We start from the raw sequence: 24569 nt of genomic DNA, 5'->3' as shown, positions 1-24569 counted from the left end.
TAGAACACTTAAAATCCCCCTCTGGGCAGCGGTAAATCAGGGGTTCGATTCCCCTTGATGGACACAACAGTTAATCCGATGTGGCTTTGCTATAAAAAACATACACACAGAACAATTAAAAGAATAAATATTGATGTTCTTAAATAATTTTCTTTTGATTTATGAAGACATTATCATGTTGTAAATTATTATAAAGTATATTATTTCTGTGCAATTTACTCTTTTAAAAGGAAATTGTTAAATTCCTAATCTGGGGGTCATATGGTTTTCATTTTATGCTAATTGTCTTTTGAAAGTGCTGAAACTATTTACAGAGCTATGCTCAGAGCTTTTATGACCCTAAATGTTTCAAAAATTCATTCGGACTAGTAGCGACCTTGTGGTTAGCGTGTCGGGCTGTGGACGAAAGGTACAAGACTGAAGACATGATGAATTTTAACGTGCTCTGGACTTTCAGCTGGTTTGGCTTGTTTTAAATTTCGCGCAGAGCTACGCGAGGGTTATCCGCATTAGCCGTTCATCATTTAGCAGTAATAGACTAGAGGGAAACAACTCGACCATACTACCAACCGCCAACTCTTGGGCTACTCTTTGGCTAATGAACAGTGAGTTTAATCGTTACTTTATAACGTCTCCATGACTGAAAAAAAAGGCGAGCATGTTCGTTGACGGAGCTTCAAACCAGTTTATAACAACCAGACCTTGTTAAGCCCACTTTCAGGTGTGAGCTTATTAGAGTAAAAGATAAAATTGGTTCAAAGAACAATGAACATTCTTGTGGAGGCAGGGCTTATGAATATCGTTAATATTTTAACAGGCTGTTAAACTATATAAAAATGGGAAGGTAGAAGAAATTTCATAGCTTTAGTTAAGATATTTGCGTAGTTGAGAGAAATGTAGGCGCAAAGGGTGCCAGTTTTAAGAACCCACGGTATTTTTGGTTTTCTTTTTTTGCTCTCTGCTCCAGAGCAAAGCAAAACGGTCGTAATTTTGTTTGTAATATTCTTGCGCTCACAAGCCACTGGACAGATTTCAAGATATGACACCAGAGACGGGTGTAACGCGTTCTATTTTTGGCTTCCTTTAGCCTCAGAGAATGTACTAAAATGTATATAAAATAGCGTAAACACTAGTCATACACTCACTATGTTGTAGGTATAAAACGTGTTGTAACGAGCTGCTTTATGGAATATTTTCAGTTTAACTTTTTTTCTGAACTGCAGTGACATAATTATTGTTACTATTCATATTGAATCATTTTTGTCTAGCATAATTACAGTTACTTATACTTGAGTCTAATATAAGTGGAATCACTCGAGCTCTGTATTACTTTTGATAAGAATTGGACAAAATTTGTATAACTCCCTTTAAAGTATAATATGTGTAGCTTTTGTAACTTCTACTTTTTTAGGTGAAGCTGTTTTGCTCTAATTTACCTGTAGGTGGTATATATGAAATGTCTTTGCTCCAGATCACCTGTTTACGGTATAGATGAGACTGATTTGCTCCAGATCACCTAATTACAGTCTAGGTAGAACTGCTTTATTGTGTATTTTCCGTGCATAGTTTCAGGTAAAGTAGGCACATAATTCAAAAATAAATTACGTATAAGATATTCTAATTTTCAATTTCCCTCAGTTTTGATTGTATTTGCTACAATCCTTGTCTTTCTGTGTTAAATATTGTTGTTCGTTAGACGGAGGTGCTTAAACAACAACTTGCATTTAAAAAAAATTCTAGTATTGTTTATTTGTAATTAATCTACTTCTTAAATTTTCAGGAACAAGTATGCATATTAAACACTGCTGCACCGTATGTTTTACTTGTACTAAATAACTAGGTGTTATCCACCTACATTTTATACACTATGAAAGTCCTAGTACATACGTGTTTATCATTATAAAAAGATCTAATAATTTTTTGTAAAGCGATTACATAATGTACAGCTCTTTACCAGTTACCCTGTAAAAATATCTTGCTGTTTTGACTCAAGTTACAGCTGTAACACACCGTTCATTCTAAGACATTTGAGAAGGAACATAAATTACTTCATAAGTAATATTTCTTACTCAATATAATGTTGTGTTGAAATCAGTGTATCGTCTCTGGCGAGTTTTGTTTTGAAAATAATGTTTTAGCTTCTCAAATATCGATACTGTAGGACAGCACGCCGCCTAGACGACTTCAATTCACTTGTAATACAATCTGCACAAAGATTTACGGTAGGTTTCACGTTGGTGTTTACAAAGACTACTCTATAACTATTTATTTTTTTCACGAAGCAGAGTTTGAACACATTCCCCTCCACGTGCTTCAAATGAAATTTCTTCTATAGTCTAGCTAATAGTGATAATTAGGTTTTAAACTCATGGTTAGTGAAGTAAGTAAGACATCAATGGCTAATTTCTAATAAAATCTGCAGTCATTCTGGATTTTACCTGAGTAAAAACTATAAACATTTCACTAAGTTTAATATAAATTTGTGCCGTGCTCCAAAGGTAAAATAAAAAAAAGCGTATAAATAATTAAAGAGTTTCATAAAATAATCTTTTGTAAACTAGAATTTTAAACTTTAATTGATTCTACTAAACACTTATTGTAATAATCATAACTAAAAATTAGAAGTAAATTGTAACTGGAAGATATTAGTTGTGGAAAAATATATTGCAGAACGAACCGCTAAACACTCTGAATATATTGCACTGTGCTTCAAGGCTTGCCCTCTGCAGTGATTTCTTATTGTGAAATTATTTTTTGTAGTCTAAAGTAATCAGCGCAGATAGCCCTCGTGTAGCTTTGTGAGAAATTCAAAACAAACCAAACTAAAGTAGCCAAACCCACGTGTTAATATTGTTAATGTAGCTTGTTTTTCATTCAGTATATATTTTAATATTGACATCTTGAGAACATATTTGTGAGCAAACGAAACATCAAAGTTAGAAAATCAATCGAGGAATAAATTAATTGAATATCTAATATAAACATCGTGAAAATAGTTTAGTCGTTCTCTCTATACTTTTTGCTTTAATGTGTTTGATTTACAAACTTTATTTTATTTTTATACGATGCAGAGCAAAGTGAAAACAACATAAGTTAATGATTCCAGTATGGGTTGGATCTGGCACACTGTTCAATGGAATTTTTAATTTCATTACAAAATTAATTCATCCGAATCTTCAGACTTAAACCACTAGCTATATTTAAACTTACTGTTGCAAGAAATTACTGTTTTCCATTAATACATTAATATATTGTTTGGAGAAAGAGAATAGAGATCATTACAACATTTGAAATGGTAGAGATGTGGGTGCAACAAATGTACTTGTGGTTAAATGCTTAATTGAAGGCAACTATCGAATAGATAAATTAGCATTATGAAAGGTTGTAATACCAGTGGAACTAAAAGTAATCACTACATCATCGATACATATATACATATAAAATTGATGTTTCTAAGTTAAGTAAAACTTTCCGTTACAGTAGCAAATTAATCTAAAAATATGAAGCTCTCTGCACCTTGCCTTTACTTAAAGCTATATGAATGTGAAGCTCTAAGCACTTGTCTATATTTAAATCTATATGAATATGTTTAATTAAAGATTTTCAGCGTTTCATGAATAGTTTTAATTTTAAAAAAATGTAAAAGTATTTCAGCAGTGTTATTTCATCAAAAAACAAAAAAAATTGGGAATTAATGTGAATTAACTATAAATGTTAATTTAAAATGTATAGAAAACATTTTCATCAGTAGTTTTAATGATACAGTCCGTGTTAATTCTACACATTTGAACAAGGATCTCAGGATTTATCCACAGTAAATAACATTTAAGTGATTAATGACAAAAGTTCGTAGTACGTTATGCGAGAAATTGGTAAAGAAAGAAAAAAGGATTTCATTTTCACAAGAATTCGTGTGATGTAAATAGTGTGTGTGTGTTTTTCGTATAGCAAAGCCACAAAGGGCTATCTGCTCAGCCCATCGAGGGGAATCGAATCCCTGATTTTAGCGTTGTAAATCCAAAGACATACCGCTGTACTAGCGGGGGGGATGTAAATAGAGATAATATCTTTGAAAAAAGCGTTGTAGTTCTAAATCAAAATACATTCAGGTACTTTACTCTCAACGTGTGTTAATTTAACTTTAAAGTAAACTATTAGAACTATCAATAAAAAATTAATAAACTACCCAAAAACGTGCACCCGTTACAGCAGAAGAAAGTTAAGATTGTTTGAAAAGATAAAACTACAAAGAAGCTTGCACTGTGATTATTAGATAATTAACTTTTAGTTCGTAAATGTAATAACGTATCATGGTTTTCTTTACAGCTATTTTCACTAAATATTATTAACTAGAAATGCTTAAAATAATTTAAGTGCTTGCACTGTGATTATTAGATAACTAACTTTTAGTTCGTAACAGTAATAACGTATCATGGTTTTCTTTACAGCTATTTTCACTAAATATTATTAACTAGAAATGCTTAAAATAATTTTTAAAATATTTTTAATATATGCATTTTTCTAGTTTATTTCATTAATGAGGACTGTTCTGTGTTATTGGTTTAGGATTACCATAGTCCAACCGACAGTGACATAATTTTGTGATTACGGCCGAGGTTAATGAATTAAGTGCTGTTTAATAGTTACATCTTTTAACTTTCTGACATACTGATTTATGACTTTATGTATATCTAGTCAGTTTATTACACAGGATTATCTCTCATCAGCTAATATGGAGCTTTTAGATCATTTCAGTTCTGAACTAAATAGCTTATTTTGATCAGATATTCTAGATAATAATTTACAAAGACGTAGGAAGGAGCTGGCATATGTTATCAGTTATAAAAATCATGGGATTATAGAAGGTCAATATTTACATAATTGTTGTCGTAAAATATAAATCTCAGCTAATTTAGAAAGTTCTGTTAAAAGCCATAACAGATGATGTTTGTTATTATTCTTATGATTCAAAAATCAGATTAACGTGAACTGGTAGAGCGATATCAGTTCCATCTACACATTTCACTACGATGAGACTACAGTTTGTTTAGTTGTAAATGTAACTTGTCGACCGGTTGTGGTATATCATGCATATTCTTAATAAAAAGTCCCTGACTCAACAATGACCTCCCAAAAATTTGTAGATCTGTTTTTGTTATTGAATTGTGAACTGTATGTGAGTGATGACAAGTTTTACTTAACCAGTTGTGATAAACAAATCTTTGACGCCACAAGTTCCAAAAAGAGAGTAAGAAAGCATATAATAATATCGAGTTTCTGTTTAGAAAGAAACCAAACAGATAAGGATGGTGAAACATCAAGTTATCTGTTTGGTTTACTGCCAGAAATTTCAGGTTGAGAAGCAAATATTGGGTACTAGAATATATAGAGAGTTGTAAATCACTCAACAGCTGACCCAGCCGGTTCCGTACTAGTAAAAACCAAAGCTAAACAGTTCTAAGCAGAGAAAACATCAAATTCTTATAACTCCTGCAACTTGAAAGACGATGGTGATGAGTTCGCTTAAAATAGAAGTTTCGAGTTAGAGATAAGAGAAATATTATTTTTGCAGAAAGTGGACAGACTTGTGTTTCGCGTATTACATTTCGAAACGAATCCTCGAACATGGATGTTGTTTAAACAAAACTAATGTTTGTTAAAGTGATCCTGAAAATACATTTAATCATGTATACTTATATATCAAAACAATTATCAAACAATAGTATCGCTTGTAATGTCACTTCATTCAACATCAAAGTCACTCCTGACACAACCGAGGCTGTCTGTGCAAACAAAAATTATTTTCAACCTTATTAAACCATAGGATTTATAGTTCAATTATTTAGATCCAACAGGAGGATCACTTTTCTAAAGAACTAGCTGCCTAATCTCTTCTTTACTACTGCAATTTTAATATTCTATATTCTTACATAAAGTTTTAAACCTCAGCATCAGATGTTAATTTCCTAACAAATGAAAAATCTACTTATATATTTACGGCTCTATATAATTGTCAAACTACTTCAAACAATATATTATTCAATAAGAATAACTTTATTATTCTTTATTAATTTTGATTTCCCGTCATTGAAAAAAAGACTTCAATTCTAAACTGCTGGAAGTCTCAGTAATTTTTATATGAATCTTTTTCTAAAGATCAAACCATTCCTTTGGTGAACCATTGATAATGATTAATAGTAAACAATAATGTGGATTGTAGGAACTTTGGAAAAAAATATATCTGTATATTTAAATAAAAATACTAGTCTGAAGATAATGTCTTCAGTAAAAATAAAACAAAGCTTTACTAAAACCTTCAAAAATATAGATGTTTAAAGTCTAACAACTCAGTGAGCTATTTATGCTAGTAATTACCTTGTACAAGCGATAAAATAAGACACAAGTAACTGAATCACTGTCTGTGAGACAATTTTAGGGGGATTTCAGCACATGAAAACTTATCTTATAAACTACCTTGACAACATTTTTAAAAAGCTATAATTGAAGTCATAATTTATTTATTTGTTTATAAATATGTTTACACAACGTTGCTTATACATCATGGTTTCATTCAAGGAATGATTTTCATAGAAAGTAGGGTACCTCAGAGTAGCTATTATTTAAGATTTCTATTATATCATTAAAGGGGTTCTCGATGTAATAATAAAAAAGTATCATATCAGCCATATATGAAACAATATGTTCTTATATTATACATACTGGTTACCTGACATTATGTTATATTAAAAATTTCTTATTAGAAGTAACAAAGCTAAGATGGTATTCTTTGGCGTAGAAAGTCATTATATATATTTACATAAATATACCTACAGCTTCATCTGTGAATTGTTAAAAAACAAAACAGATCAGCTTATGAAACTAATTATCCCTATGCCACACCATTTGGAGAACCTTCCAATTTATTTATTTTTAGTGACTATGTTTTACTATATTGTAAATCATAACCCATTTTGCTATGTTATGTTCTTCGTACAGCTTGTTTCATTGTGTTGCACTTTGTACTGTTGTTGTTCTTTGTACAGTACAGCTTGTTTCATTATGATGTACATTGTTCTGTCGTTGTTTAAGTACAGCCTGTTTAATTATGATGTGTATTGTACTGTTTTTGTTCTTAGTACAGTCTGTTTCATTATATCGTACATTGTATTGTTGTCATTTTAGTACAGCTTGTATCATTATGTTGTATCTTGTTCGGTTGTTGTTCTTAGTACAGCTTGTTTAATTATGATGTGCATTGTACTGTTGTTTTTCTTAGTACAGCTTGTTTCATTATGTCGTACATTATACTGTTGTTGTTTTAGTACAGCTTGTTTCATTATGTTGCACATTATTCTGTTGTTGTTCTTACTTAAGCTTATTTCATTATGATGTACATTGTACATTGTTGTGTTTATTGTTCTTAGTACAACTTGTTTCATTATGCCGTACATTGTACTGTTGTTGTTTTAGGGCAGCTTGTTTCATTATAGTGTACATGGTATTGTTGTTATTCTTAGTACAGCTTGTTTTATTATGTTGTACATTGTTCTTAGTTGAGCTTGTTTCAATATGACGCATATTGTACTCCTTTTATTTTAGTACAGCTTGTATCATTATGTTGTACATTATTGTTTTGTTCTTAGTACAGCTTGTTTCATAATAAGGTAAATTGTGTTGTTGTTGTTCTTGGTATAGCTTGTTTCATTATGATGTACATTGTTGTACTGTCGTTGTTTTAGTACAATTTGTTTCATTATGTAGTACAATGTACTGTTGTGTTTTTAGTACAGCTTGTATCATTATGTTGTACCTTGTTCTGTTATTGTTCTTAGTACAGCTTGTTTCATTATGTTGTATCTTGTTCTGTTGTTGTTCTTAGTACAGCTTGTTTCATTATGTAGTACATTGTACTGTTGTGTTTTTAGTACAGCTTGTTTCATTATGTTGTACCTTGTTTTGTTGTTGTTCTTAGTACAGCTTGTTTCATTATGTTGTACATTGTATTGCTGTTGTTCTTAGTACAGCTCGTTTCACAATTTTGTATATTGGTATATTGTTGTTGGTCTTCGTATAGCTTGTTTAATTATGTTTTGTATCACAATGTTACCGTTTTCAATGTAGCTTGTTTCACTATGTTATATATCACATTGTTAGTTTTCTTAGTGAAGCTTGTTTCACCATGATGTACATCAAAATACTATTTTTCTTAATGTAGATTATTTCACTGTGTTGTACATCACACTGTTATTTTTCTTAGTATAGTTTGTTTCACTGTTCCAAAACATAACGTTTTTGGATAACATGGGATCTATTGGTCCATCTCGACTATTCCACACTCGAAACTAAGTTAACTTAAAATAAACACTTAAAACTAGCTCTTAGCATTCATAGGGATTTTTCTTATTTTCACTTAAATTTACTGCCTCTACAATATCTGAAGGCAACATATTCTATAGACCTACCACTCTGTTAGAAAATTAAAGGTGTCTTTGATGAAGATGGCTTCTACCCTGCCAAAATTTATATTCATGTCTATTAGTCCTACTACCATTATTGTTGTATGTATAAAAAAGATGTTAAATTAACACTATCAATTCCCTTAACAATCTTACACACCTCAATCCTTTAACTCTTCTGTTTTTTTTCAAGAGAAAACTACTTGAGAGATTCTAGCCTATCCTCATATCCCTCCATCCCAGGTACCATTCTAGTAACCCTCCTCTGAAAGTTTTTCAATATTTTGATGTCTTTTTCCAAGGTAAAAATTCTAAGACTGAACACAATATCTCAAATGTTGGCTCTCACAGTGGCATAAACAATGAAATTATAAACTATGAGACTTGTATCAAATGTTTCTGTAGATACAACATAAACCCCAATTTGTTCTACCACTAGTAACAGCAGACTCCTTGGATGGTTTCAGATCCCTTTCCTTCATAACACTGTTAAGTATAGTCTCATCCAAATCAAACTTATAATTCAAATTATACATGTGCTCTACATGTTACCTTTCCGAGGATGCATTTTTATACCAAGTCTAAGTCTGCATTTTGTCGTTCAAAACTAGAGACATACCTATGAGGAATATAGACAATGGATGATTGCTATATTTTCTATAGGAACAACGTTCGTGATTATTGCGGTTGAAATCTATGGAGGACAACCTCTAGTTAAAGAAACATATCCTTTGGCAACTTATGCTTATTTGGCACTTAAATAAATAATCAGTTTCCTTTACGAAATCGGTTCGAATCTCTGTTACCGAAGACGTTCGACCGTCAGCTGTGAGGACGTTACAATTTACGGTCAACCTCACTATTTGTTGGTAAAAATAGTCGTCCAAGATTTGGAGGTGGATGGTATTTGACTAGCTGCCTTCCCACTAGTCCATCACTTATACATTAGGGACAGCTAGCGCAGATAGCATCTTGTGTAGTTTTGAACGAAATGAAAAACAAACCAAACAAAACTTATACATAAATATAACATTTTGATATATTTATTTGGTAATATTTGATAACTTCATTTATGATATGACAGGTTATCAGCCAACGTCATATTTATTTTGTTTTGTAGAGGAGTAATACGTTATTCTGATAACAAAACTTGGTTCTCAAATACTCTTTATCAGATATTAAATTGATAGAGTCCCACTGTAAGACAGCTATAGGTTTACATATTCACAACCCTAAAATCTGGGGTTCGATTTCCTAAGGTGTACACAACAGGTAAGCCACATATGGCTTTGTTGTAAAATAGCTAATTAAACTAACAGTAAAAAATAAGATCTTATAAATTAAGTTTTGAGTGTGTGCAGTATTAAATTCAATTTTTTTTCAGTTTCATAATAAATGAAACTTTTATCAAAGTTTTTTTTTCTTCAGAGAAACATTAGTATTTTTCCATACAAAGGTAATGAGTGAATTTTGGTCTTATGTGATCACATGCATTTATATCGTACGCTACCAGCAGTATTTCAGTATATGTGCTTTCACAATGAGATTACAATTCGGTGTCCCCCAGTGGCTCAGCGTTATGTCTTTGGACTTACAACGCTAAAATCCGGGTTGCGATACCCGTGGTGGGCAGAGCACAGATAGCCCATTGTGATGCTTTGTACTTAATTCAAAACAACAACAACAACAACTTCTAGTCGGTAACATAAACTGATGCTTATTTTGAGCCCATGATGTAATGAAGTTCTTAATACATAATGGCAGAACGATATAACATTCTAAGATTTTTTATATCCTCTCAAATACAGCCTGGGTGAAAATGATCAAGAAGCTGATGTGACGAAGCTCATCAAATGATCGTATTTAACAAGGATTATGTTTAGAAGGCATACCTGATGGTCAACATTTCCAATTCGGTTGTTGGCTATAATAGGGTTTGAAGAAAAACGTAAAACCACCAAGACGTTAGCTACACACACACACACACACACACACATATATATATTAATATATACACTTAAAACAATCACTTACCTTCTTCAGATATTGCTAACTGAACAGTAAATCCGTAAACGAAAATATTTTAAATCAAAGATAGCGTGACAATGTAATGAATGAACGTGTATAATAATGCTTACAAACATTTAAAACAATAAGAAGTTATATATATGTAAAAATAATTTATTTTAACTCAAAAACAAACCCAAACTAAAACAAAAAAAATGCTGCATCAACTAAAAATATCCCAGGGTACAAGCTACAATGTGGATTATAAAATGTACCCTTGGTTTTGGAGGTGATTAAGGAAGTAGGACCCACATAGCGATCGGTATACACCATCTATCAGCCTTAACCCCATTTATTTATAAGAAATAAAGAATAGCAGTAGATATAGAATTAGAAATAGAAATTACACCCTCGACTACTTCTGATAGAGCTCTTCTTTCCAGGCCATATTTAGTGCCTGGAGCCACTAGGTGAGATGCAATGTGCCTCCTAAATACATCTCATACATTCTCAAAGTGATTTAAGAATGAAAATATAGAAATGACTGTCTTATACTTTATGAAATATGTCAACCAACAATGTGAAGAATGCACCTTATTGAACATCAGATCTACAGGTTAGTCTGGCAAGTTATACTTTTCACTACCTGCACATTGGTACTTATTTATTTTAGTTCCTGGATTGAATGCTCTACATTTGCAGCGAATCAGATTTAAAAATAGCGATTGTTAGTTTGTTTTGTGATTAATTATTTACCTTGTTAAGTATTTGAGTAACTGTACCATTATATTACAGTTGCTTTTACCAAATGCTATTAATACCTTAAGAAATATACAGAAAATTTGCAATAGTGTGTGTGATTGACCGAATGTAATTTGCCAAATGAATTAAATTTCCAAATATTTTCCCTAATGTATATAGATCGTCCTTGAAGAATTAAGGAAACTTTAAATTCAGTGATTTAAAGAGACAACTGAGAATAATTGTGTGAACTTGTTGTATACTTATTTAATAGAACATAATAGGCAGAATGGCAGTATATTTATAGCATGATAATATTAACAAATAATAGTCTGAAAGTTTTCGCTCTTATAAAATAATAGTATATTTCTACTTTTGTTACCGGCATACTTCCTAATATATCTTTCATCTAACAAAAATTGTATATTTATTTCTTAAACATTCATTTGCTTGCTAAAAGTAGATGACAAAATTAAGACTGTTTACGATGTTTAAGGTCATTAAGAGATTATTTGTGACTTACTAATTTATTTCAAGACGTTAAACACAGTTGGATAATAGAAGAAGTTAGAGTTGCAAAAAACATTTCTTGTTGGATAAATCTGTACAAGTATGTTCTTTGATCAGCCATCGAAAGCCACACTACAACCATTTAGACTGTTTTTATAGATGTGTGTTGATCTTCCTTTAGGTTTTTACTTCGTTCAAGGCCAGTTGGGAGTGAACAAATGGGTCACGTGACATTACTAAGAAACCAGTTTGGTAACTTTGGTATTTATCAATAGATAATATAAAATGAATGACTGGTCGCAGCTGGGATTTTGAATGTTGATCCGCCTGTGTATTCGTATAGATAAGTACAAAATAACTAATTGCAGAACAATGTGTTGTGAACTATTGGTAACTTATCTAAACTACATAGAAACCTAAAAATTAGTTAATGGAAATTCCAACAATTCCATTTGAATTTTTTTAAACAGTGAACCATTTTTAATAAAGTAGAATAAATTAGAATTAGATAGCCTAAATTATATTACAAAGAAAAATATTTTATGTTTAAGCTGGCTTTTCCTGATTTTTTTTTGCGTTTAATATCTTTATTTTATTTTAGCTTACAGTATTTAAATGCTATTGATTCTTTGGCAGAGATCCAGAAACTTTGGCCGTAAAAGATACTAGCAACAAAATTCAATTCTGTTCTAAGTAATACCTACTACATTTAGTCTTAGGAATATGACATGTCAGTGCCCTTAGTGACTGTTATATCACCCAGCAACATCTCTAGCCAAATTTGGACAGAGGAAGACGGCATAACAAGAAGGATCAAGATGATAAGAGCGCGTTTACTGTGTTCTGCCCCAAGGGATTCTGCAAGAGAACTAAACTTCCTTTAAACTGACATCTTCTGTAAACATAGGAACTAAATTTTGTTGCTTGCCAAGTAAGCCATAAATTTTCAGCCATTCATTTGTACGGTGAATCCAAATGAAAATAAAACTTCCGTACAGCTAACCCTTGAAGAATTACGCTTGTTTTTTCTTATTTTCTTTTTTAACATATAAGCTTAACATATTGATTACAGATCACAATTTACTTAATGATTTGCGACCAACTAAGATTGTCAACTCTTCGTGTAGTGTGAAAAATTACTGCTCGTTATGTTTTGGCTGATATATATATATAAGACCAATTCTGTATCTACATCTCAAACGAATGGGTTTTATTGAGTTGACACGGATCTACAGCACTCTTATGGCCTACTTTGATTCCTGTCATGCAGATAGTACAGAAAGCAACTTGTGGACTACTGTCTTTGCCTATCATAAAAACAGTAGCTTAATATAATACTTCTTTTCTTTTTTGTTTTTCACAGAGAAAATACTTCTGCAAACTACCTTTGTTGCAAGTATTATACACAGATCCCTAATAGGCTACTTTCTTTGCCTGTCATAAAACCGCTACCCTTATGAGCAACTTTCCTTGCCTCTCAAATAGATAATGCTCTATTGGACTACTTTTCTTTTCTGTCATATAGGCTACTTATAGGCTACTTTTCTCTAATATTCACTCTTGTGGGCTAATTTCCTTGCCTTTCCTATAGACAGTATGCGCTACTTTTCTTATTTGTCACACATATATACATAATGAATAATTTATACGGTGAGCTTCATTTGGTTAATCTCAGGCCTCAGTCTGTATGAGCAAGCTCTTTTCATTACTGGCTCTTGCTAAAACATTAAAATAATATTAATAGACGACTACGTCACACTCACCTAGAGCATGCTCGAGCGCACTCGATCTAGTCGTGCATCTCATACTTGAATGTTCTTTTAGTGACCGATATAGTCTTGGTGACAGCATGGACAAGTAAATTTATTAACTAAATTTTATGAGTTTAATCCTGGAATACGGTCCTTAAATCCAAAAAAGAAAGAAAAGAAAATGTATGCGATAGCTAGGTTTAAAACACACCTCAGTTGTACTTTTCTTTAGTGATTTTTAATAGTGAAAGAATATTTACCCACGTATGTAAAGATAATAACAGCAAAATATATAAGGTTCTTCGAATGTGGAGGGATTATAAAATATTTCTTTTATTTAGACGGGTGCGAAGTATTCTGTAAATGACATAAATAGGAAAACTGCTTTTCCTTAAAAGTTATTTGATATTATTGAATTCCTTCATAAGTGCTAGAAATTTTGTATGCACAGTGGACTAAAATCTAAATAAGGTTTTTTTTTAAAAAGACACTTGATAGAAATTTGCATGTTCAAATAACCAATAAATATTAGTATTTTAAACTTTATTTTGGAAAAGGCTGCTATTTTTATAAACTATGTTTAAAAAAAATGAGACTTTATCGTCATTTTGATGTTAAACAGTAATCTTTATACACTGATGTTGTCTGCCGCTCCCCGCTAGTACAGCGGAATGTCTACGGATTTGCAATACTAAAGTCAGCGGTTCGATTCCCCTCGCTGGGCTCAGCAGATAGTCACATGTGGCTTTGCAATAAGAAAACACACACACGTGTTTTCTGCTCAAGTTTTCTAGCAACTGAAAAACTTGACAAGAGTTTCTAAAAATAGTGAAAATATAATTCACATATCAAAAGTAATGAACTGTTTTGTAAGGTTCCAGATAGTTTTGCAAGCATTGTTTTTAATGATTGCACGTAACAAGTTTGACATTAGACAGACTTTAAAACTAGTATTCATGTATACCATACAAAAAATAAAATGCTATAGCAACTTTGACTACGAACAAAATATTGTTAAACTAAATAACTAAACATAACTTAATTTAAACCTTTATAAGCACATTTATTACATTATGTAACACAAATTTTGTTCCTGAATAGTATGTGTTATTTCTTAATTGCTTATGATGTAAAAGTACAAAAAATAGCCATTATTCCCTTTAAACTTTGCTTTTGTGATTTGGATAACGAAATTTAGAAATTAACCTATTTTCTGTGTACAAACAGACACATTTGCACATTTTCATTCACATGAGGTCTGAATAAAACAACATATGAATCAAGATTTACATGTATTTATACTAAAGTGATACAAAAACGTTTAGAAGTGAGTAGTTTTTTCGTGATTTACGACTGTAATGCAAATCACTTTCACATATCAGCCCACAAATATAGTCTCGGCATTCGACTTTGATAGACCAAGATCTCTAATCAAGTCATTGAGGTCTCTTTGGTTGGGGTTGTATGGGTTTCTCTCACCAGCTGCACCTCTGAAATTGTAATCCGTATCTTCAACATTCATCTCCTCTTCTGATTTGCTGCTCTCTTCTGAGGATGGCTGCTTTGTCTCTGCCGGAGTGGGTACAGGGAGCTCAGGGCAGTGTGGCACTGAAGCGATGGATGATGAAAGGTCCGAAAACACGATAGCAGATGCATTTTTGCCAGCCCGACGTTTGGAAAGCTCCACCATGCAGAAGTAGCAATTGCTTGATTGGTCAGTGAATACACGCAAAATTCTTGGAATAGCGAACTTCATGGCTCTCTTTTTCCCACTGTATCATCCTGCAAAAGAACAAAATATTATTGTTATTATGAAGAAGAAATTTATTTCATCCACAACTAATGTGTAAGAGGTTCATGTAAAATATTTTATGTGATATTTTTTCTATACTATTAAAATTTTGAAAAAATAAGTTAAAAATATTTAAATTTTAAAATTTGTATAATATAAAATCTTACTATTCAAGCAAACAAAAATTGTCCATCTTACCTGTTAGTCTTGATCCCCAACAGGCATGCTGAAATATACCTTGTAGGCTTCATACATTTTAGCAGATACTGTCACAGAGTACTTTTCGCTCTTGTCTTAATAAATTAGCCAAATACATAGCAGAATGCGTCTGGAGAATGCTTGCAGCTTCTTGATGCCATCTCTGATAAAACCAGATAGGTCTATGTGTTCACTTAGGCAGTTAGAACAAAAATGAAGTGGTGAGTGGTGAGCCCCTTTATATATATTACTATGGAAATTCTAGAAAATTCTAAAAGGTTCTCGAAAATTCTCGTAAGTTCCACAACATTCTAGAAAGTGCCTGAAAATTCTTGTAAGTTCGAGAAAATACTCTATCAACTACTCAGCACTGAATCTATCTGGAATGTTCTTGAAAATGGGTAAATTTGAAAATTTCATTAAGCAGTTAACAAAAAAAGTTTGAAGAGTAAAATAGGTCTTTTCCATTTACTTTAGGCATACGTAATTGAGAAATAACACTTTCTGCTCAGGAACAAGAAAAAGTAAAAATATTATTACTCAGTGAAATATTGTTAGCTACTTTTATCGCTTGTCATATATACAGCACCCATTTGGACTACTTTTGTTCTTTATCACACAGACTCCTATGGACTACTTTTGTTGTCTGTCACACAGCACTCCTCTGAATTACTTTTGTTGTTTGTCACACAACACTCCTGTGGATTACTTTTGTTGTCTGTCACACAGCACTCCTATGGACTAATTTTGTTGTATGTCACACAGCATTCATGTGGATTACTTTTGTTGTCTATCATACAGTGAAGAAGCTGTGCACAGGCACAATATGATCAATGATGAAGTGATGCATACTTGACTTAACTTCTCAATGTTGACAAATTTCATATAGGATTCATCACAACGTGATATCCTTTTAACCTACAGATTGTTTCAACGTGTTTTGAAACTATTAAAATGGATCAGGAATATGGGCAACAGAACACTAAATACTTATGGCTGAAAAAGCGATCTGTAGAAGCGAGTAATCTGAGGGTCGCGGGTTCGCATTCCCGTCGCGCCAAACATGCTCGCCCTTTCAGTCGTGGGAGCGTTATAATGTGACAGTCAATCCCACAATTCGTTGGTAAAAGAGTAGCCCAAGAGTTGGCGGTGGGTGGTGATGACTAGCTGCCTTCCCTCTAGTCTTACACTGCTAAATTAGGGACGGCTAGCACAGATAGCCCTCGAGTAGCTTTGTGCAAAATTCCAAAACAAAGAAACAATACAAGTGAGATCTGGCGAAGGAAAATTTCATAGCAACATAAACTTAAAATACGTTGCTACAAGGGCGTTGATTTTCAATGTGAAACAAAAACGGCATCATATGAATAGGAAGTTATAATTGTTTTACTTTTATGGAGAAAAAAGGTATATTTTGTTAACAGCGAATTGCACTAGGAATAGATGATTTAACCTGACATTATTTATAAAAACAACATTAGTAATCTTTATAACATGAGCATACCTTGCGTACAAGTAATGGAATGGAACTATTGAAAAAAAGAACAACAACTACAATGTCACAAAAAAGTTGAATGAAAGGACATTTAAACTTTCCAGATTATTAAGTTCGACATACTAGCACTGAGGACAGTATTTAATTCAGCAATCGTGAATTATATGCTTCCTTTGCCTTTAATAAACGATTTTACACTACTGTTTCCAAGACATCAGACTTTTTTGAAGAACAGCCATGTCATTGTTCTTCGATTTCGTCTTGTGGTGCTTCTTTCTAAAACTCAGCTAATGTCATAAGAATACAGAGCTAAAGCAGCCCAATTGTACACACGCACACAAACAGTTGACAGTTATATTCTTCAATGGCATTCTAGTTTCTTCGACCATCTTCCCCATGAAAACACTTTCTGATTCAGATTTTATGATTGTATGTTTGTGAACATTCGTCAGCTTCGTTATCATCCATTTTACATGTAACATGTACAATATCTCTGAACAACTGAATAGTGAAACCATGATTATACCGGCATTATTAAAATCTTACTGAACATTACAACGTAACAGCAAGGTATAGTGTATAATGGTATATTAAGATGTTACTTAATAACATAAGGTAACATTAAGGTACGGTATATACCATTAACATGTATAATACATAAGCGATACGTATCACTTAACAGCTGACTGTAACATAAAAACCATGTTGTATACCGGTGGTATGTAAAAACTTCACTGAACTATACAATGTAACATTAAAATACAGTGTATGCTGAAATATGTACAATGGAACTAAATAACATAATGTAAGTTAAAGGTATAACTTATACATATAAGTCATTAAAAATAAAATGTAAGACAAAAACCTAAATCAGCATTACGTTAATGAAAAGAAAGCCCTATGAATAGAATGTACTGTCACTATGTAATACAAAATACATGAAAATGCAATATTCATTTTTACTAAGTTTCACATCACTAAAATTCTTCCAGTGTTTTTGCCAAACGATTATAAACATACTGCAATCTCGTGAGTGAGTGAGATGTATGGATCATCTCCTTCTTCTTAATAGACACTTACTTTAATCAATTCTTATTGGTATATTTTTAAGTACTTTTGAATATTCTTTATATTTCTAATGTTATATTATTTTGCGTTGTTACTTTAGTATATTTAGTAAGTAAATTTTGGACTAACTTAAGTGTCGTTAGTTGGCCGAACTTTGTAAGACATTATTAGAATTAAGGCCGAAAATGTCCTCATCACTGAAGGCGCCGAATTAATTGGGTTTTAATCATTATGAGTTTTAGTTTTCTGATATTGAATTTATTATACTAACTTGTATTTAGCTTATTGTACCCTTGTAAAATCGATTTCATTAACTCATTTATAAGTTAATGTTTGTTTAGAACTAAGGACAAAGCTACTTAGTGGGCTCTCTGTGCTCTACCTAATCCGGCTATCGAAACCCGAAACCCAGTGTTTAACGGTATTGGCCAGCAGACATACTGCTGCGCCACTGAGGGACGTAACTTAATAAGAAGTTCGTAATTAAATTATAAAATACAATATGATATAGTACAGAATGAAATATAAAATTAAATTATTTTATATATTGGTACAATATAAATTATTACGAACAATAAAGATAAAATTTATTTTGGTATCGTGTAACAATGCAAATAAATAATAAAGTGTAGTTTGGTGATAGCAACTGTGCTACCGAAACTAGTTGGTTGCAGCTAATAATACAGTTTTACCTATCATTGTACCAAAAAACGTCGGATTTTGTGTTCTTTACTCTTAATATTTTATATTATAAATGTTAACTGTTAGTATGATTTTGTTCTGTGTTTTGTGTCATTATAGGATACGCAATACTAAAGGTATACGTCAGCATGTACTTTATAAATGAAGTACATGGGATACTTTATTAAATAATATAAAGGTACTAATTTTCACAAATAAATGAGTTACTGTTCAAGTTTTATTATGAATCTGAAGAAAGGGCTAATGCATGTTTTCTTGACACTTCCCGCACAACCTTCTAACCACAGAAAGATACAATATTTATGTATTGTTGAAATATAGAACTTGGAATGTTAGAAAAATACACTGTCACCTATTTATATATAAATGCCATAGGGTGGTTTGCCTGTTCGCTTATTGTGTGGAATAATTGGGATTTTTATACGATCCAACAAGTGAAATAACTTAGTCATTATTGCTACAGTTGATATTGTTGTATACCACTAGGTTAAACACCAAGTAGCTTAATTTGATATTGTATACCACTAGGTTAAACACCAAGTAGCTTAATTTTAGATCTGCTATGGCGTCATGATAGCCCGTTTATCTATACGTATCACCAGGTTCAAATACTCAGTACTTCAGTTTTCTTTCGCGTAAGACGACATGGAGATGAGTACAGGTATTTACGTGAATTATTATGTTATTAACTATAAGGATATTACAAGATAACTTAGTTGTGCTCACTCTTAGTTCTATATTTTTAAATGCATAACATATTGATAAGGATTGTTATTTTTGCTTTTAACCTTTCGATGTACATTTATTTCAAAAACAAAACAGTTGTACAACATTGTACGAAGAAAAAAACGCATTTTTAACTAACTTAAGATTGTTTATATATCTGCAAACGTTTATTTGTTAAAAAGTCATACTGAAAATAAAATGTATTGCTTTAAAGAATCATACTTTTGAAGCTGTAATGTTATTCAGAGCAAAGTGATATAATGCACTATATACATTCTGTCCACCGTGTATGTGTGTGTTTTCTCCTAACAAAGCCACGTGTGGCTATCTGCTGAGTCCACCAAGGGGAATCGAACCCCTGCTTTTGCGTTGTAAATACGTAAATTTACCACTGTTCTAGCGGGGTAGTCCAACCTGAGGAATGTATCCCTGTATTTTAGCGTTGTAAGTCCAAAAACTTACCTCTGACTCATAGGAAGATACTTAAAACAAGTATATATTTGTTATGACTATATAAACTATATTCTTTTACATGAGTAAAGTTAAACTAGGCTTCAGTTTCACCTGCAATTCCAAAATCTCCACAAGAAAATATGAGATGAAATTGGAAAAATATTTCTGATAAAAATTAGCAGTATGTTGCCAATCATAAGAGTTTGAAAACTTTAGGTGAAGCAAAACTTTGCTTGAAAATAACGTGGTTCAATACTGACAAATACTCACTCTGAGTAACAAAACTTTAAAAATTTGAACACTATCCTTCGGTTGTACATAAGTAGTGTCAGTGTGATATTATTAAACTGACCCCCCCTCCCTTCATGATTTATTTATAACCTGTTGTTATGCTCTGGAGATTTAAGAGTTTATTAATTATATTAAGTAATGAGCTTAAGTGTCAAAATTTTGTTCCCAAGTAATACTAATAGTGAAAAAAAAAGGTCTAAGATTCTTTTTGAGATTTATGCCTAGAAATGAACGTGATGTAAACGGATCAGAAACCATTGCGCTGTGTAAACTGAATAAATCTCAAAGTATTCATTTGGTTAGTCTTAGGCCGAAAGAGGATCTTCTATATAAGTAAAATAATGATTTATAGGATTATATTTTGAAGTTCTTCATATAAATAATATCAGACCAGTTCAGCTAATGGGCATTAATTAAAAAAACAGCTAAATATATGCCATTTGAGCATTAAAATCGACTGTGATTGCAAAATGGTAACTTTATAATTAATAATGTACATACACACATGGACAGGCGAGAATTTGGGACTGAAATATGGGGAAGGAGCAAAATTTGGTGAATTAATTGCTATGAGTGTCGTGTGTATATTATATCTCACACAAAAATATGGAGTAAGCACCCATTGTTCTCTCACTCTCTTGTAACTCCGCCTATGCATTCATGTAGAACACAACTTGACGTATACAAGTAGAATATTATTATTGGAAATTAAAGGGAAAATATCCACTTTCTTTCTCTTAATAAAAATATTCACTGTTCCTAGATTTTAAAATTTTTCTGAGGCATATGACCATTATGAGATCTGCTTTACATGTTATCTCTAATAGTAAATTTTTAATAACCTATTTATATTCTGTTTATTTCAGTAGTAGCCGCTACCTTCCAGTGGTTCAATGGAAAGTTTACGGACTTAAAATGATAAAATCCTGCTTGGATTCTCCGAGGTAACCAGAACACAGATAGTTTTTTGTGTAGCTTTGCGATAAATCAGCAACAATTTAACAGAAAAACTTCGTATCTTTAGAAATGGGAAATGAGATAGATATTGCTGTGAGAAAACAAATATAGACTGCTGGAAGTCGAAATCACATTTCCCAAGTTGATTTTGTGGGACCCAGAATTATCTTTTGATTTTAAATGTCATGCACTGAGAGCATACAGCAGATTATGGTTCGAAGAGAGAGTTTAACATGAATATAAACAACAAAAGGTAATACTTAAGATACGTTTGTACGATAGTTTATCAGAACAGTTGGCTTTTTAATAACATTCAACTTCAAATTAGAAACCCTCTCTAACGCTCACCGCTAGTACAGTGGTAAGACTACAGATTTACAACGCTAAAAACAGCGGTTCGAGTCCCCTTGGGGGGGCTCAGCAGATAGCCCAATGTGGCTTTGCTATACGAAAACACAAACATACATTCTCTACAAAGTTGATATAATGCCATTTTTTGTAAATACAAATTTTATTGAAGAAGCCGGCCAATGATGTTCCCAAACAATGCTACTGGCATTAGAAAACATGCACGTGCAGGCAAAAGAATTCAAATGCTACAAGAACAGAGCAATCTAAGCACCTGCCATGTTATAAATGTCACAAATAGGTTCAAAAATAGAAGCAACATACGTGATGTAAGAAACAATGTTTTGATGTTTGACACTTCATCCGTTCCCTTTCTTAGCTGTGGGATGCTTGGAGTAGACACTAAAATACAGAAAGCGCCGCCACGTCAACAACTCCGCCTATTTGTCATCCCAAATAACAAGGCGCCATCCAGATCAAACAAATGATAAAAGTCCAGAACAAAGTATCTTCATTTTGTAGAAATATGACGTTCAAATAGTTCCTTGATGGCACGACATAAACGTCCACCATTATCGTTATGCCGACTGTGAATGGAAACAGCTGGTGTCTTTTCACTAACCATATTATGGAACGATGCCAGCTTTTCTTCCACGATAACGTGATTTTTGTAAACCTTCATTTCGTATTCACCCAAAAGCTTATATCACCAGGTTGAAAGCAAGATACAGATGCTTGATCAGGTAAGAAAGCTTGAGCATAACGCATGGATCGGGTCTGAAGCCTATTTTTTGACAAGGATATTTGATATATCACCGAATTAAAGAGTTGTTAAGGTTCTTTACTAGAACCTTAAGCCAAAATATAACCAGTAGGTTGCAGGTAAATATTATATAATATTTTGTTGGTTTTTGTTAAACACAAAGGTGCCCAAAGGGATATCTATGCTGTGCTTACTACGGGCATTAAGACCTGACTTTTAGCTGAGCCACTGGGGGAGGACGGAAATAATAGTTATCAAAGAATTTACAATACTTGAAATTGTGTAAGTAACAATTCAACTAAAACGTCTTGGTAAAACATGAAAGGATAACATTTTATAGAAATTATTAGAATTTTTAGAGGTACTTTTAACGACTGTTAATTTCTTATTATTAATATAATGTCATTTTAGCCACTACGTGAATAACAACTGAAATAAGATGAGGCTTTCAGTTGTTTTTTATCGTCATGTGATGTACAAAACGACATTCTTACAATACAAACCTAATCTTACAATAAAAAAGTGCATGCAAAAATTACACTTTGAGAGCGTGACTCCAAGTTCTACACTTGTTTCATTGTTTATAGACAAACCTTGATTTTTTTTTATAATTTCAAAATTCAAAAATAGACAATCAGCTCATGGTAAGGCTTAATAGATTACATTTATACAAAAGTAGCGACTGTGTTATACTGAAGAGTGACTAGAACAACCAGAATCTATACATAGACTGTGAATCAAGCGAATCACTTGTGGAGTTCTTGGAAGCGAAGTGTTTAAGAAAGTAATACACGGTTAAAACATAAACAAAAGTAAAAAAAGACAATTTGGAGCACATATGGTAAAGATGCAATCCGGAAATAAAACAGAAAAAAAAGTGGTAGTAAACTGATACCGACAATTTTCCGTTCCGGAGCCAGCGTCTGTGATTACATGTTATGGCATAAGTAAGCTGGGAGTACCTACGTGTGACTTCAATAAAACCAAAAGTTCGAGAAAATATATTACAAGTTTCTGATAAGTACACTGATGGGAACATTGATTTGTTATGTTGACATTTTAAATTGTTACGATTTTATCAGAACTATAATTTATTTACGCGACAGGTTCAGTAAGAAAAACAATGCTTAAATGCTTCAAATAATAGCTCTCGACGTGCCGCTCTTACCATATATTTTACTTTGGGAACTTGAAGCCTAACTGTCCTGTCTTCCTCACTTTAGCCAGATTAAAATTTCAGTGTTATAAATTTCAAAACTGTTCGATAATTTACAACATAAGTTATTACATTGAATGTGCATGTAGAATTTCTAGTGTTAAATAAAAACAGGTAAGTGTCACATAAAAGGCAGTAACACCAGCTTTATTCGTTACCACATACATATCAGATTTACGCAAACTTGCCGTCCTTAAAATAGTAAGTCCAGACGGTTTGATAGTATTACAGTATAGTATTATTAACGGCTGTACTTAAAATGTAACTACATTTCAATAACTTTGTAGAAACAGAACAATGAAACTAATGTAGTTTATCATTCTCACGTCTAGTATTTACGTATAGTTGATCAGTTCTATTTGCTATAATTTTAAAAAAGGCAGTTAATTTGGATTTACTACAATTTTAACATATCGTTGGATAAGTGCGTGAGGTTTTTACAATAGGGAATAAAGCATTGCCGTTAATGAATGTGTTATGTTCTTTGATTAAGTATATTCAAATATTAGCACCTCAATATTCAGAAAAGATGTAAATTTCGTTATCTGAATTTAAGGTAAGTAAATTATTATTAATGATTTCTTAAAGAGGTTATTTCATTTATTCAACCTGAACAACAACCACAGGACATAACAGTACATTTAAAGGTTCGTTTTCATTTACTGGTGCATAAAAATGTCGGAAGCTTTTGGGTTATAAGGCTTTTATTAATTTCGAATTTGTCTTTATGTTTATGAATGTTATAAAACGTTCATTAACCAATAACTATACATCTCTAATGAATAAGCACCTTTCCCCCAAAATGGAATTGAACCTTCCAGTATATTCCACGAAATTGAAACAAAAATCCTTTGAGTTACAAGAAGTAAGAACATAAATAGAAACTACCTCCCCCACCCCAATATTTCATTGACAAATCTGAAATCTTTTAATGACATAAAGAGAAAATTGATGTCCGTGGCGGCGTAACAAAGATACCTAATTTTGTTTCTTTGTGCTTAATAAAACACACAAATTGAAAGTATTAGAATTTAATAAAAAAAACAGTTACTTTGGAACTTTGTCTGGTAAGTTTCTTCAAGAAGTACTACAAAA

At 32.2% G+C, this 24569-nt stretch overlaps 1 protein-coding gene across 11 annotated transcripts in view; it reads right to left on the bottom strand.

Annotated features, from left to right (window-relative positions):
- Positions 1-24569, bottom strand: part of LOC143234868 (uncharacterized) — a 128040-nt gene that overhangs the window by 40781 nt on the left and 62690 nt on the right. The window lies entirely within an intron of this gene.

This window comes from Tachypleus tridentatus, chromosome 12 (assembly GCF_004210375.1).
Source record: "Tachypleus tridentatus isolate NWPU-2018 chromosome 12, ASM421037v1, whole genome shotgun sequence".
Lineage (NCBI taxonomy): Eukaryota > Metazoa > Arthropoda > Merostomata > Xiphosura > Limulidae > Tachypleus > Tachypleus tridentatus.
The sequence above is the reverse complement of the archived record's forward strand: the minus strand, read 5'-3'. Positions and strand labels throughout refer to the sequence as shown.